This window comes from Magnolia sinica, chromosome 17 (assembly GCF_029962835.1).
Source record: "Magnolia sinica isolate HGM2019 chromosome 17, MsV1, whole genome shotgun sequence".
Taxonomy (NCBI): domain Eukaryota; kingdom Viridiplantae; phylum Streptophyta; class Magnoliopsida; order Magnoliales; family Magnoliaceae; genus Magnolia; species Magnolia sinica.
Window position 1 is genome coordinate 28,820,053 of NC_080589.1, and position 18,576 is coordinate 28,838,628.

The window sequence follows — 18,576 nt, forward strand, 5'->3', positions numbered from 1 at the left end:
GTATAGATGGGTCGATCTGGTGAAGTCTTCTAGTAATGTGATGAAAGTATTTTTAATGTTGATACTTAGGATCAGCTTCATCATCCGATTCCAGCTCTGCAAAGATATCATTCATAGATGTGTCCTCAGGCAATGGCGCTTCTTCTTCTTCAACATTGTCTTCATCTCTCTGACCGAGGAGGTACACTAGGTTCATGTTGTGAATATTCATATTATCAAAAGGAAGAGCAATCTCTGGCGCCTCAGTCGATGGAATGACAATGTTGCAATGGATAACAAGAGTTGTCATAAGATATGCAAAAGGAATTGACCCATGACCCGAATGGATATGAAATTAAATAATTAAGTAACATATCAATGATGGAAGACAGATAGGAATACCAGATGCAACAACATGAAGAATACGAGCCATAAAGGGAGTAAGTTCAGACTTATTTCCGAAACGAGGATACACATTCTGAAAGAGGCGAGCTTACAGTCCTAGAGGGGGGGGGGGGGGGGTGAATAGGATTATGCCAAATAAAAATTAAAGTATTGAATAAATAAATAAATTAGAACTTAATCAGAGATCTCAATCGTAATAGTATTGAGAAATTGACACAAACCTTGTTCAAAGGACAACCTTACACTAAAAAAAAAATGTTTATAGTAGGACAACCTGATTTCTTGAATGTGGTAAGGATCAAGATCACAAACTAAAACAAGAGGAAAATAATGAAAACTATCTATTACAAGCATTCACCACATGTACATAAAGATTTACAAACATTCACCACATGTACATCTCAAAAATCATTCACCACATAAACACCGGAACTATAGTGGTTCGGTGTGTACACCAACTATTCTCAAACAGCCACACCTACTCCACTACCAATAATCATAACCCACATGATATTGGCGTTCACTAATAATTAAGGTTTTCACAGGTTCACCTTAAAACTTATACAATTGTGATTTTAAAAGTGCTATCACAATAAAAAACCCACACATTGAGATTTTCTGGCTATCTCAGTTAAACCAATACATGAGATTTTCATGGATATCTCAAATAAACCAAAAAGAGAAAAGTAGATACTAATCTTCTTCAGAAGACGCTGAATGATGTAGCCCATAGAACTGCTTCGGTTGATGACGAATGTTCAATGTTCAATGTCCAATAACCAAAATGAAGGGTTCTAGGTAGATTTTAATTTAATTCAAACATGGGCTACTTGTTTGAATTTCTTAGATCTCAAAAGGAAGAACAAGAACTCCCTTTAAAACATATGATTCATAAAAAGAGATCTAGATATTATAAAACAATAAACTATTAAAAAGAATTTAAAATACCATTCTATAGCTTGAAGAAGACAGGGACTTTTCTCTCTCAAAATGAAGGCTCTTGGTAGCTTGAATAATATATTTCGGAGTGAGAAAAGACAAATCTGTTGCTTCGACTAGTCTAAGAAACAACAAAATTTTAAATTTCAGGCAGGATCGGATCAAAACTATCATTCGACTGGTCAAGTGGCTTGCTCGATTGGTCGAGTGGCTTGCTCAACTAGTCGAGCAATCCCTTCGACTGGTCGAGGATGCCCAAAATACATTGCTGGACTTCGAGTTGAGCCACCTTCGACTAGTCGAGGGTGTGCCTTCGACTAGTCAAGCCCATTTCTGAACTGGTTGAATAACCAACAAATTTTATCTGATTTTTAGTTGAAATCTTAGACTGGTCGAAGTTTTTCCTAAACTTGTCGAACCAAAGTCTAGACTTGTTGAACAAAAGTTTAGACTAGTCGAACTTAAGCCCATATAAAGTATAGAAACCCAATTATGTTTGGCATTCGAAAGAACCTAAGTTTAAGGTCTTTCTATGGTCACATATACCTGAAAACATTGAACATTGCAGTGTATACCTTGTAGCTTGTACTTATATCTTCAATTGCATTCATTCGATCTTCTATTTGAAGTAGTCTTGTAACTTGATCTTGAACTAGAAGAGAAGTAGAGCTAGGGAACTTTGGACTTAAAGTAATCATCTTCTTGTTTTGAACTACCACTTTCCATCTTCATATCTTAAACTTAGAAGGTGAACTTTCCATCTTCAGGTCTTGAACTTGAACATAGGTTGTTTTGTCCATCGAACTTTGATAAAAATAAATGTGCTTTATACTTCACAACACTTACAATCTCCCCCTTTGTCAAATTCATGACAAAACATAACAAAACACACACACAAGTTCAACATTCTTGCTTTTCTTGAAATCACATACTCTCCCACAATATGAACACACATTTTACTCCCCCTCAATCAATCCTTGAATACCTGTATGTATGAATACCTTTAGAATATCCGTATATACATGCATATCCATTCTAATAATATATAATCAATAAATTCCAATCATCATACCCATACACAAACATCATCATCCATACACAAACTCTCCCCCTTTTTGTCACAAATTGACAAAGAAAAGTAGGAATATGAGACATATGGATAATAGAATGGGAACTTAAGCATCATGATTTAGAGTAAAATCGAAATAAGCATAAAGAGAGCATGATAATATCTAAGAAAGATTATCCAAGTTATACAACCAACTTAAGCAAAAGTTTAAAGTTATACAACCTAAAATCAAAACAAAGCAAACTAATCTAAACTAGAGGAAGAAGGCGGTGGAATAGATGGGTCAATCTGGTGAAGGCCCTTCGATATGTGATGAAAGTATTTTCACATATATTTCAATGAAGAGCGATGGCTTTCAGCTAGATTGTCCTGAGATACTTTTAAAGCATCCACCTTGTCCTCTAGAGACCAAAGGTGATCATCGAATTGAGACTTTTGAAAGTTAGGATCCGCCTTATCATCAGTCTCTAACTCATGAAAGATATCATCCATTGTAGTATCTGCTGGCAACGGTGCTTCCTCTTATTCAACCTCATCATCGTCTTGCTGATCGGGGAGGTAATTTAAAGACATTTTATTAATGTTCGCATTGTCAAATGGAAGAACTAACTCAGCGGCCTCAGTAGTCGACATAACAACATTGTAATGAATGGTAAGTGTCGTCATAAGATAAGCGAATGAAATAGAACCATGACCAGGATGAATGTGAAACTGAATAATCAAATAGCAGATCAAAGAAGGAAGGTAAATGGGGATACCCGATGTGACAGCATGGAGAATACGAGCCATTAATGGACTGAGCTCATATTTGTTTCCAGACCGCTGATAGACGTTTGAACTAAAAATGCAGTGAAGGACACGGAAATGAGGAATCATCTTGGTGGCACATAGTGCATTACCGTCAGTCCATTCGAAATTAAATCGACATAATTTACGAGGAATATCTCTACACTCAGATTCAAACATCTTATCACAAAGAGTATGAATCGGGATACCTTCATCATTAACATTTACATCAAGTAGAACCGAAATTAGGTGCCGATCAATTGACACTGTCCCTTCTCTAAAATTAATGGAAAATGTAAGATTGTCAAGGGACAATTCCCCGATAGATACAAACATGCTTGTGAAATGGAGTGGTAAGCCGGTCCGCCCCAACCAAAAATATTTTCCCAACCTATGGTGGAGAGAATGGGTAAGAACTTGAAGCGAGCAATATGGTCAAGATTTACTGTCTTTTCAATTATTATATCTCGAGTGTGAAAATCCCTTACATGCTCCGAATCTTCTTCAGGAGCTCTCAGGGTTCTCACCTTAATTGGAGTCATCCGGGAGGAGGAGCTGCTAGGGCCCTTGCTTGTAACCTTCCTCTTAAACCAATGCTCTATGTAGAGTATGCACAAGAGAATATAATATATGGGTTTGACTTAGGTCAGATTTTTGCCCAAAAACCCTTGAAGAAAAGAGTTGAAATCACAAATCAACAACACACAAAGATTAAAATGCATAGAGGAACCCAAATCTAAAAGAAAATTGAAAATGATGCACTTACAAGGACTCTATGGAGATGGGTTCGACGGGTTGAGCAAGGAGTTGTTGAGGAAGAAGAAGAAAATGGGAAGAAAAAGTGATTTTCTCCCTTTTTAGGAAGCCAACCCGCACTCCTCGACTGGTCGAGTATGTGCTCGATCGGTCGTGGCTCGACCGGTCGTGCAAACAAATTATATATATATATATATATATATATATATATTTTTTAAAATTATAAAATTTGCTTAAAAATAAAAACAATAATATAACATAATTAATTTGAACTACACATACCATATCATGTCTCAATTTAGAGGAACTTATTCCTGTCAAGCGGTTTTGAAAAAATGTCAGCAAGTTAATTTTTGGTCCGTATGTGTTCCAAAGAGATGCTCTTATCTTCAACCAATTCTCCAATATAATGGTAACGAATGTCTATATGCTTCGTACGAGAATGTTGAATGAGATTTTTAGAAATATTAATTGCACTAGAGTTATCACAATACAGGATCATTGTATCTTGCGCAATTCCATAATCGGTTAGCATTCTCTTCATCCAAACCAGCTGGGTACATGCATTATCTACTGTAATGTATTTAGCCTTAGCTGTGGATAAGGATACCGAACTTTGTTTCTTACTGTGCCAGGAAACCAAACAGTTTCCAACATAGAAACATCCACCACTGGTAGATTTTCTATCATCGATATTCATAGCCCAGTCAGCATCTGTATATCCAACTAATTGAACATTTGTATCATGGGGATACCAAAGACCGTAATTAGCAGTACTTGCGATATATCTAATTATTCACTTAATGACAATAAGATGTGATTCTTTTGGATTAGATTGATATCTTACACAGATTCCAACACTAAAGGAAATATCAGGTCTACTAGCAGTTAAGTATAATAGACTACCAATCATGCTATGATATAAACAAGAGTCTATACTCTTACCTGTTTCATCCTTTGAGAGTTTGAGAGTCGTACTCATAGGAGTATCGAATTTCTTACCATTCTTGAATTCAAATTTCTTAACCAAATTTAAGGTGTATTTGGTTTGAGAAATGAAGATACCCTCTTCTTGCTCTTTGACCTATAAGCCTAGAAAGTAATTCAATTCTCCAACCATACTCATTTCGAATTTGGATTTCATCAGTTTTACAAACTCAACGGATAGGTTAGTAGATGTAGAACCATATATGATATCATCAACATATATCTGTACAAGCAGTATGTGTTCATTGAATTTTTTAGTTTTATCAACACTTCACATGATAAAATTGTGACTGAGTAAAAACTTAGTCAACTTTTCATACCATGCCCTAGGAGCTTATTTTAAACCGTAAAGTGCCTTTTTAAGGCGATATATATGATTTAAGTGTTTGGGGTCCTAAAAACCCTTAAGTTGTTCAACATACACCTCTTTATGTAAATCCCCATTTAAGAAAGCACTTTTGACATTCATTTGATATATTTTTTATTTTTAAAAGCAAGCAATGGATATAAACAATCTGATAGATTTAAGACGAGCTACTGAAGCAAAGGTTTCATCATAATCTATTCCTTCTATTTGAGTGTACCCTTGCACAACCAGTCTAGCCTTATTTCTATTATATTGCCCAATTCATCAGATTTGTCTTTAAAAATCCATTTGGTTCCAATTATATGCTTATCAGTTGGTCTTGGAACCAAATACCAGACATCATTTCTTACAAATTGATTCAATTCTTCTTGCATGGCAACAATCCAATTCTCATCAGTAAGTGCCTCTTTTAGGTTGGCCGGTTCAACTTGAGAAGTAAAGCAAACATAATTGTAAATATTTTCTAGTTGTTTTCTTATTCGCACACCAGTGAGAGGATTCCCTAAGATTTGATTAGTAGGATGATCCTTGACTAATCTTAGTTTAGTATTAACTGGACTAGATGAAGAGTCATGTTTTTCAATTAAATTGACTTCATCACTCTTTGCTTCAAATTTTCCTAAGTTTTCACAGTCACATAAAATAAAGTACTTACTTCAAAAAATTTGAAAGTACTTAACTGTTGGTTTCTTATTGAACCATAATTCATAAGCTATTTTATCTTTAGATTTTCTTAAATACGCATGATTTATAATATAACATGCAGTATTTATAGCTTCAGCCCACAAATTTTTGGGCAGATTCATGCTGTTCAACATAACATTGGCCATCTCTTGTAGCACTTTATTTTTCCTTTCAACAACCCCATTTTGTTGAGGTGCCTTGGGAGCAGAAAACTCATACAATATGACATGATCGATACAGTATTTCTCAAAATTTCTATTCTCAAATTCAGTACCATGATTACTTTTGATCTTGATAACATTCATTTCTTTTTCAGTCTGAATTTGTTTTAATATCTTTTTAACTTCATCGAGAGTTTTAGATTTTCTCTTATGAAAGCTACCCAAGTAAATATGGTAAAGTCATCGATGATAACCAGAAAATACTTTTTACCACCTCGACTCTCCGTTCTTGTAGGTCCAACTAGATCTATATGGAGAAGTTCAAGTGGTTTGGTTGTGGTTAAGGAGTTCACCCTCTTGTGACTACTCTTAGATTGCTTGCCATTTTGGCATGCACCACATATTCTATCAACCATTTTCAATTTGGGTAGACCTCGAATAAGATTAGCTTTGCTTAGTCTATAGAGGTTTCGATAGTTAACATGTCCAAGGCGTTTGTGCCATAATTCAGTTTCATCAGTTTGGACCATGTAACATGAGAAAGTAGACGAGCAAGTTTCATTAATGATATAGCAATTCTCAGATGTTCTACGACCACTTAATATCACACAACCTTTCTTATTCGAAATCTCACATCCTTAATTAGTAAATTTAATACCATGTTTGTTATCACAGATTTGAGATATACTTAGAAGATTGCCTTGATGCATTGCCTTAATCATATATATCAATGTGCTACACAAGACATAGACTGTGGTTTTGGCACTACAAAATTTGACAATCAAAAGGAGAAAACAACCATAGCACTTACAATCTCCCCCTTTGTCAAATTTGTGACAAAACACACTTCATTAAAAATAAGAGTAGCATTATATGTTCAATAAAGAATCATGCACTAGGTAAAGAGAAGCATTACATGCTCAATATAGAATCACGCACCAGCTATAATAACCAGAACACACTATTAAAAAAAATTCTTATGCTCCCCCTGAATATCACAATCCATATCCATATCTATAAGAAATAAGAACAAACCATTCTCCTCTTTGTCACAATAAGACAGCGGAATAAGGGAGTAGCCTAGTCAAGAAATGAAAGATAAAAGCAAGTAGAGTTCATTCAGCATTAATCATCATAAACCTAGTACATAAACCGACATAACCATATTTCAACCAAAGTCAGTTTGACAAACTGAAAGAAAAGAAGTATCATAAGAGTTATTGCAGGCCACATAAGAAAAACACTTAATCAGATCCAGAAGATGGAGCAGGAATAGATGGATCAATTTGGTGTAAACCCTTGTTCAAGAGCCTCATATATTTACGCATATAAGTAAATTGAGAATCTTGGGTTACACGTATCTGAGCCACCTGTTCCTCAAGAGAATGCAACCTCTCATTAAAATCAGAAGGCTGATAGTCAGGGTCAGCCTCAGAATCTGATTCAATCTCATTGAAGATATCATCCATATTTATATCATCTGGAGGAAGATCGCCAGCTTCTTCCTCATTCACTACTTCAGCTCCACCACCTCCCACATCCACTTGGCCAGGAACCAGTTCCAATTTCATCTTATTTATATTTGAATTGTTAAAAATAAGGTGAGGAATAGGAGCCTCTCCAACAGGCATAACAACTAGCATGTGAGTAGCTAACACAGTCATAAAGTATGCAAATGGAATATCACTGTATCCAGGATAGAGATGAAATTGAATGATAGAGTGACATATTAGAGAAGGAAGACAAACTTTAGTACCAGAGACGAGTTCAGTTTTTTTACCTGAACACGGATACAGATTTGAAATAAAGATTTTGTGAAGAACCCTATATTTGGGTAACAAGTACTTGGAACCAAGTGCATTCCCCTTATGAGTCCATTGCACATCTATGTTGCATAATGCTCCAGTAAGCATGCGTTTTTCTAATTCTGATGGTTTGTCAACTAGAGTGTGAATAGGAATACCCTCGTCATTAACAGGTATGTCCATTAGAGCCAAAATTAGATGACGATCTATTTCAAATGGACCTTCTCTAGTTGCTATTTTAAACGTTAAATTCTTAGTCAAAAAATTAGAAATGCATGCAAACATAGCCTGTGCAATAGACTGGTATGTCGGCCCACCCCAATGTAGGATGTTATTCCAACCTACAAATTGGAGAAGTGGAAGGAGACCAAAAGGAGCAATGTGTTCAATATGCACAGTTGCTCAACAATAACATTGTGCAATCTTAAATCCCGCACATATGAGGGATCATCTTCAGGTGACCGAAGATGATGCCTTGTTAAAAGTGTCGATCTAGATGAAGAGGCACCATGGGAAGTTTTCTTTTTACCTCTAACATCCATTTACAACTTAGAAATGAAGGAATCAAGAGGTTATAAAAGATGTAGAGTGGGTTTCTTCAAAAATAGATTATGGAGAAGAAAACCCCAAAAACTTTAAGGAAACTTGAAATCAAGCACTCCAATGAAGAAAATGAAGAGATTAGAACTTGAATCTGTAAGAACAATCGAAATAATGCACTAACCTTGATGAATCATGAAGTTGGGTACTACGGCCCGTTGGAGAGCAAAGAGGATATGAGGAAGAAAGAGTTTTTCCCCAAATTAAAGTGATCCAGTGCACTACACGACTGGTCGTGGGACGTCCTCGACCGGTCATGCCATGACTGGTCGAGTAAGTCCTCGACTGGTCGTGTAAACACAAAAACATGTATTTTTCTTATAATTTTGAAATTTAATCAAATAAATTAACAAATATATATACTATAATACAGAAATGCATGATTAATCAATTTAAATTGCACATACTAAGATCAAATTTTAATTTATTAAACCTACTTTCGTCGAGTGGTTTAGTGAAAATGTCAGCAAGTTGAGTCTCGGTTGGAATGTAATCCAAAGAGATTATCTTTTCTTCCACTAATTCACAAATGTAGTGATATCTAATGTCAATGTGCTTGGTTCGTGAATGCTGGATTTGATTTTTAGATATATTTATTGCACTGGAATTATCACAATATAAAACCATTGAATCTTATGCAATCCCATAATCGCTTAACATTTTATTCATCCATACAAGCTGAGTACATGCATTTCCAGCTGCGATGTATTCACCCTCAGCAGTTGAGAGCGATATAGAACTTTGCTTCTTGCTAAACCAAGAAACTAAACAATTTCCAATATAGAAACAACCATCACTGGTTATTTCCTATCATCGATATTACCAGCCCAATCAGCATTTATGTACCTAGCCAACTGAACAATAGTATCATATAAATAACAGAGACCCAAATTAGCTGAACTTGCGACATATTGCATAATCTGCTTAACAGCAGTTAGATGAGACTCTTTAGGATCAGATTGGCATCTAGTGCAAATATCAACACTAAAAGCAATATCAGGTCTACTTGCAGTTAAATAAAGTAAATTGCCAATTATATTACGATATAATTTAGGATCGACATTTTACTTGTAGAGTGTTTTAAGAGTGTTAAAGTTGTACTCATAGGAGTATCAAAATTTTTCCCATTCTCAAATCTGAACTTTTTAATTAAGTTCAAGGCATATTTGGTTTGAGAAATAAAAATACCATTAAGTTGTTGTTTTACTTGCAACCCTAGGAAATAATTCAATTCCCCAACCATGCTCATTTCAAACTTAGATTTCATTAAATCTACAAACTCAACAGTCATGTTAGTATAGGTAGATCCATAAATAATATCATCAACATATATCTGCACTATTAAGATATGATCGCTATGTTTCTTAATAAATAGAGTTTTATCAACACTTTGCATTAGAAAATTATGACTTAGTAGAAACTTAGTCAATTTTTTGTACTATGCCCTGGGAGCTTGTTTCAAACCGTAGAGAGCCTTTTTTAGGCAATAGACATGATCAACATTTTTAGGGTCTTCAAAACTCGTTGGTTGTTCAACATAAACTTCTTCATGCAGATCGCTATTTAAGAATGCACTCTTTACGTTCATTTGATAAATTTTGAATTTTCTAAAGCAAGCAATGGATATAAATAGTCTGATTGATTCAAGATGAGTTACTGGGGCAAAGGTTTTATCATAATCAATGCCTTCAATTTGAATGTACCCTTGTACAACCAGTCTAGCATTGTTTCGAATTATATTATCAAGTTCATCAGACTTATTTTTGAAAATCCACTTAGTTCCGATAATATGTTTATCTTTAGGTCTAGGAAAAAGATACCAAATATCATTTCTCATAAATTGGTTGGGCTCTTCTTACATCGCAACAATCCAGTTTTCATCAGTAAGAGCTTCTTTTACATTAACCGGTTCTGTCTGAGATGTAAAACACACGTAATTACATATATCTTCTCGTTGTCTACGAGTGCGCACACCAGTGAGAGGGTTTCCAAGAATTTGAGTAGTTGGATGATCTTTAACAGTCCTCAGTTTAGAGTTATTTTGATTTGATGAAGTATTTGGTTTGTTAATTAGAAGTAATTCATCATTATCTGAACTTGAGACAGGTGTATTCAAGTGATCGTCAATGACCACATTGATGGATTCTTGAATAACACCGGTCCTCTTATTCAGTACTTGATATGCTCGACTGTTCAAAGAATATCCTAAAAAGATCCCTTCATCACTTTTAGTGTCAAACATACCCAGATTTTCACGGTCACATAAAATATAGCACTTGCTGCCAAAAACTCGAAAGTATTTGACAGTAGGTTTCTTTTCAAACCACATTTCATAAGCAGTTTTATTATATGATTTACTTATATAAACTCGGTTGATTATATAGCAGGCAGTATTTACAGCTTCGGCCCAAAGATTTTTAGGGAGCTTCATGCTATTCAACATTACATTAGCCATTTCTTGAAGCACTCTATTTTTCCTTTCAACAACAGCATTTTGTTGTGGTGTTTTGGGCGTAGAGAATTCATGTGATATTCCCTGATCACAATAGAATTTCTCAAAACTACTATTATTAAATTCTGATCTATGATCACTACGGATCTTACAGACTTGAGAACCTTTTTCAGTTTGGATTCATTTGAGAACTCATTTTACTTCATCAAGGGTTTCTGACTTATCCCTTAAGAAAGCTACCCAAGTGAATCTGGTAAAATCATCCATGATTACCAGTATGTATTTTTTGCCATCTCGACTCTCCGTCCTGGTTGGTCCTATAAGATCCATGTGGAGAAGTCCAAGCGGTTTGGATGTGGCATTGGAGTTCACTTTTTTTGTGAGCACTCCTAATTTGTTTGCCAATCTGGCATTCGCCACATATTTTGTCTACTTTCTGTAATTTAGGTAGACCTCTTATCAGTTCTCTTTTGCTCAATCTATATAAATTTTGGTAGTGTACATGACCAAGGCATTTATGGCATAATTCAATCTCATTAATATGGACCATGTAACATGTTTGATTAGATGAGCTAGAATCACTTACAATATAGCATTTTTTAGAAGTTCTGTGACCAGTTAATATTACAGAACCCTTTTTGGTTAAAATTTCACAATCTTGATTAGTAAATTTTACGCTGTGGTTTTTATCACATATTTAAGAAATGCTTAACAAGTTATGTTTTAAACCTTCTATATATAAAACATTCTTAAATAAAGGGAGGTTAGAAAGTTGAATCGTACCTTGGCCAATAATCCTGCAGTTGCTACCATCATCAAATGTGACTGAACTATCAGTCATATCTTTAAGATCAGTGAATAGACCTTTATCACCAGTCATATGCCTTGAGCATCCACTGTCTAAGTACCAATTTGAATGGCTTGAAGCTTTGAAAGTAGTGTCAGCAACCAAGTAACCTTAGGAACCCATTTCATAACTATTTTGGGTTTAGAAGTATAGTTGGTCTTCTTGTATTTGTAGTTGTTGTAAGAATGACCTACTGAGTTAGATTTTAAGATCTCCTTAAGTAAATCAACTATCTTCTCAGCTAAAGGATTTTGGTTCTGATTTTTATAGTTGATATGGTTACATTTTGGTTTAAAAGATTGATAAGTTTTAGCATTTTTAGAAAAGTTTTGATTTGAACTATTCCTTTTTGAGTTTGAAGACTCTCCTTTCACAAACTTAGGAGGAATATTCTTCTATTTAGGAGGAATATTTCTATCGTAGCCCAAATCGGATCGGTCACCACATTTTCTTGATCCAGATAAAAGTTTTTCTAACTTTGGATCACCTTGGGCATACCTCTAAGTATCTTTCAAACTTAAAAGTGAAGAGACTTCAAGTTTTAGTTTTTTATTTTCAGATTTAAGATTTTTAATCAGTGAAGTTTTGAAATCTAAATCACATTTCAATTTTTCAAAACAATTTGAAATGTGGGATTTTTCGAAAACAAGAGAATTAAAATTTTCTTTAAGCTTAAAAAACTTTTCTTTTTGTAGTTTTAGTTTAACAATAATTTTACAACTTTCCTTGTAAAGGGCATTGTAAGCGTCTTAAAGATCTTCTTCATTTTCATGATCACTATTCAGATTTTCTTCACTAGTTGTATCATCATGATCTGAAAAAGTGAACTAGGCTAGAGTCATAAGGGCTTTAACTTCACTGCCCGACTCAGTCTCAGAATCTTCTGATTCAGAAAGAGGCTTCAGAATCAGAGGATTCATCCCACGTAGCCAACATTCCTTTCTTTTTAGGTTTGTCCTTTTTAGGACACTTATTTGCTAAATGCCCATATTCTTGGCAGTTGTAACATTGACAATCTTTTAAAGATTTCCAAGTTTTAGATTTAGATCTTCTCTTATCATTAGATTTTTGAAAATCAACCCTCTTTTTACTTTTGAAAATTTTATAAAACTTTTTAGCTAAAAGGGCCATATCATCTTCGAAATTTTCTAAATCAAAATAATTATTTTCTTGAGAAACATTTTTAGAAGATTTAAGGGCAATTGATTTTCCTTTAGGAGCTTTAAAAGATAACTCATAAGTCTGTAAAGAACCAACTAATTCTTTTACCCTCATATTATCATATCACTAAGTTCTTGGATTGCGGTCACCTTTGAGTTGAACTGTTCAGGTAGTGAGCGTAGTATCTTTGCACACACTTTACTTTCTAGGATTTTATCGCCAAGACCCCACATAGAGTTCACAATGTCATTTAATCTAGTATAGAAGTCCATGAACATTTCATTTTTCTTCCATATGTATTTCCTCAAATTTGGTTGTGAGGATTTGGACTTTAGATTTCTTGACAATTGATGTACCCTCGTGTGTCATTTTTAAAATATCCCAAGCTTGCTTTGTATTATCACAGGATATAATTCTTTTGAATTCATCCGGTGATAGTGCGTAAGTGATTGCATTTAGTACTTTCGCATTGGCACTACTCTCATTTTTCTGAAGAGTGGTTCATGAGAAATAAGGTGTTATTCTCATAGATTTTGATCCATCGATACCAGTCACTTCAGTGGTAGGAGGGGTCCATTCAGTCACTGGCTCGCCACACGCTCTCATTCATGGATTTTAAGAAAATTCTCATCCTGACTTTCCAATAGGCATAGTTGGAGCCATCAAATGGTGGAGGCCTGGTGACTGAAAGGCTATCAAAATTTGACATCTAAAAAATAGCTTAGATCGATTAGCTTAGGAAACAAATCCCAAAAAATAACACTTAAAATGAGCTATTAGGCTTTGATACCACTTGAAAAGGCCAACCTATGTGTCCTAAATTGGGGGGGGGGGTAATAGGACTATGCCAAATTAAAACGATAACAGCAGAATTTAAACAATAAAAGGAAAGATAACACTATAATCAATTCACAATACTGAAATGTAAAGCAACCTCAAATGTATGAGTATTGAGAGATTGATACAAATGTTGTTCAAAGGACAACCATATACAAAAAACCAAGGTTTATAGTAGCACAACCTGATTCCTAGAAAGATCTTTGTATCAAAAACTCAAACTTGATATAGAGGAATAAATAATTAAATAAATAACAAGGAAATGAAATCTAATCTATTACAACATTCCCCGCAATGCTTGAAATGTAAAAGATTACAACATTCACATCCACAAATACATTCCATAATATTGAATGATTGAAGGTATAGAAAATAAACCACACATCCACAAAACACAAAGAGTTATAGTAGTTCGCCTGTGTGTACACCAATTGTTAAACAACAACCACACAGTTTGCTACTTCACTCCTAATATCCTCACACAGTGGATATTAGCGTTCACTATGAAATAGGTTTTTCTCAGGTTCACTAAAACCCTCACAATTGTGTCTTTCTAATGGGCTTACGCAATTAAAAAAATCCCACTCTAAGTTTTATGGCTCTCCTCAGATAACCAACACAAAGAGATTTTTCTAGCTCAATCTCAAAAGAAACAAAAAACAGAAGGTTTACACAGATGTAAAATACCTTGATTTCTCCTTTTGTTGCAACCCGGAAGAACCAAGTCGAAGTAGAAGTTCAAATATAAAAAGCTCACTATCCAATACTCACTTTGAAATGGTTCTAGGTTCTAATTGATTTTAAATTAAATTAAGTTGGGCTAGCTCTATTTGATTTTGATTCTAAGAAGTGGAATATTACAATTCCTCTTTCAAATCAGATTGGAATGCAGAAATAAAATCAAATATAAAAAGCTAATAAAAAGAGAATATCAAATGAGCACAATTTAGTTTAAAATGAATACTAACTTATCTCTCAGAGTGATTCCTTGATTTTACTTGAATTGGATATCAAACTCTGAAAATCGTGCTCTATTTATAATTGCAGAAATCAAGTCTACGACTGGTCCTGTGGACACTACGACTGGTCGTAAGATGAACTGATTTTTGAAAGTTTGAGCGCGATCAGATAAAACCGTTCTTAGACTGGTCGTAGGCACTTCATGACCGGTCGTATGGTCTCCACGACTGGTCGTGACCTAGACACGATTGGTCGTGAGGAGCCAGGAATAGTTGCTGGAGTTTGAGTCAAAGTTGTAGGACTAGTCATGAATGAGTCGTGCACTATTCACATGACCGGTCGAGCAGACTCTAGGACTAGTCATAGTTCAACCAAAAAATTGTAAAAATTTACAACAACTTAGGACTGGTCGTGGAATTTCTTGGACTAGTCGAGCCAGTGCTAGGACTAGTCAAATAAAGTCCAGGACTAGTTGTAGAACACACCAAAACACTTATAAAATAAGCAATTGACTTAGTTATCCGAAATGACCTACCCTAAGGTCAATCTAAGGTCTTTTATACCTTAACCATGAAGTATGAACATTGAACCTTCTTTTCTCCAGATGATGGACGATCATAGAAGTTCATGATGCTTGTAGTTGAGATCTTTTGAAGCTTGACTTTGTAATACTTGAATCGTGCTTCACTTTGAGTCTTGATGTCACTTTAAAATCATTGAACTTTGATGCTTAAAGGTGAATCAATGTACTTGATCTTGCATTTCATGAAGTAGATCTTTGTTCTTAACTTGAAGCATTTTCCTTGTACGTGAGATACATTGCCTTGATCATATATATCAATGTGCTACATAAGACACAGACTATGGTTTTGGCACTACAAAATTTGACAATCAAAAGGAGCAAATAACCATAGCACTTACAAGTAGGCTCTATGTTCCAACTCCACAGGTAAGTGGTAAGCTTTCTCATAGACAAGTCTAAAGGGAGACATTCCAATAAGAGTCTTAAATGTTGTACGGTAAGCACATAAAGCATCGGTCAAGTGGATTGACCAATCCTTATGGTCAGGGTTAACCGTTTTCTCCAGAATATGTTTAATCTCCCTATTGGAAATCTCTACTCGCCCACTTGTTTGTAGGTAGTATGGAGTACTCACTTTGTGGGAGATGCCATATTTCTTCATTAAGTTCAAGAATGGCCTATTACAAAAATGTGAACCTCCATTACTAATAATGGCTCGAGGTGTTCCGAACTGCGAAAGAATGTTTTCTTTTAAGAACTTAATGACCGTTTCCAGCATGGAATCACTTCGACCCATTTAGTGACATAGTCTACTGTTAGCAAAATATATAAATTCTCAAATGATTGGTGGAAAGGTCCCATGAAATTGATGCCCCAGCAATCAAATGCTTTAATGATCAGAATGAGGTTCAAAGGCATCATATTTTGACAGGACAATTCTCCTAATTTCTGACAACGCTCACAATCTTTGCAAAACTTACGAGTGTCCTTGAACATAGTGGGCTAGTAAAAGCCATACTGCAGAATTTTAGCTGTGGTCTTTTTATCAGAAACGTGACCACCACAGGCCTGAGAATGATAGAAGGAGATGACACTTTGGTATTCATTATCTTGCACACATCTCTTTAAGATTTAGTTTGGGCAATATTTAAATAAATATGGATCATCCTAGAAGAATTCGTGTACCTCGGTAAAGAATATTTTCTTATCTTGTGCAGTCCAATGTGTTGGCGTGAAACATGTATCAAGATAATTAGCAATATCCGTAAACCATGGTGAATGGGAGACTTTGAACAATTGTTCATTAGGGAACATGTCATTTATATGTGTCGTCTCAAGGGAATTAGAGAGATCAAGGCAGGAAAGATGGTCAGCCACTACATTCTCTGCTCCCTTTTTATCTTTTATTTCCAAATCAAATTCTTAAAGTGCGAGGAGCCATCTTATCGGGTAGGGCTTAGCATCATTCTTAAAAAGAAGATACTTGAGCGCCATATGATCTTGGATCCGATCAAGTAGGACCTAAAATTGTCCAAAGTGAATACTACGGCTAAGAATTCCTTCTCCGTAGTTAAGTAATTCACTTGGGCTGGATTTAGAGTTCTACTTGCATAATGTATAACATAGGGCTTCTTCTCTTTTCTCTGGCCTAAAACCGCCTCAAGAGCATAATCGGACGCATCACACATAATTTCAAAAGGAAGGTTCCAGTCAAGTGGCTGCATGATAGGTGTAGTGGTTAACATGCCCTTAAGCTTAGATAAGCTTTCTGGCATTGTTCAGTCCACTGGTATGGTGCATCCTTTTGAAGTAGATTGCATAAAGAATGAGAGAGGTGAGTAAAGTCCTTTATGAATCTTCTGTAAAATCTGGCATGTCCTAAGAAGGATCGCATGTCTTGTATGCTCTTGGAAGGAGGTAAGTTAGAGATAAGCTCAATTTTCACCTTATCTACTTCAATTCCCTTGGATGAGATGATATGTCTAAGGAAAATTCCCTTACGAACCATGAAGTGGAACTTCTCCCAATTCAGTACCAAGTTCTTTTTCTCACATTTCTTCAGCACATTTTTCAAAATTTCTAAACATTCGTTGAAGGATGAACCAAAGACCGAGAAGTCTTTCATGAAGACTTCTAAGTATTACCCCACCATATCAGAAAAAATACTCAACATGCATCGCGAAAAAGTGGTGGGGGCATTACACAGTTCGAATGACATCTTTCGATAAGCAAAGGTGTTAAAGGGACATGTGAATGTGGTCTTTTCCCAATCTTCAAGGGCTATCTCTATCTGGTTGTAGCCCGAATACCCATCAAGGAAGCAATAGTATGAATGACCAGCTAGCCTTTCTAAAATTTGATCAATGAACGGTAAACGAAAGTGGTCCTTCCTCATGACGGTATTCAATTTTGTGGAGTCAATTCACATTCTCCAACCAGTAGTAACTCTAGTTGGCATGAGTTCATTGTTGGCATTGGCTACTATGGTGATTTCGGACTTCTTAGGAACCACCTGAGTTGGAGTCACCCATTGCCTATCCGATATAGGCTATATGATACCCACATCTAATAGTTAAGAACCTCGACCTTAACCACTTTCTTCATGTTTGGATTTAATTTACATTGTGGTTGCTATGAGGTTTTAGCATTATCCTCTAGATAAATGTAGTGAGTACAAATCGAAGGGTCAATTCCCTAGAGGTTCACAATCGACCATCCAAGGAATCCCTTATGCTTAATGAAAGTAGAGATAAGCCTACTCTCCTGTTCCTACTTAAGGTGGGAAGAAATCATTACCGAGTATGACTCATCTTGACCTAATTAGACATATTTCAAATCAGAGGGTAAAGGTTTTAGGTTAAGCTTCAGTGCCTTCAGGTTAGACGGTAGAGGCATTACATCAATTTTAGTTAATTTTTTAAATTGTGGCCTTCACTAGTTAACTTTAAGTATCGGCATGGTATCCAACATAGTCCTCATCTCCCTAATCATATCATCATCAAAATCATGGGAGTGGGCTAGGCACGTCTCTAGAGGGCCAGAGGATTAGGTCAAAAGTGTTATATCTTTCACGAAAGAGTCAATCATGTTAATGTTGTGGGCATCGCCATCATCTTCTAACTGTTTGCCCGTATTGAAAAAGATATTCATCTCCAATGTCATATTTCCAAAAGACAAACTCATGACTCCATTCCTGCAATTAATGATTGCATTTGATGTGTTAAGGAATGGGCAACCAAGAATGACAGGAATTTGAGT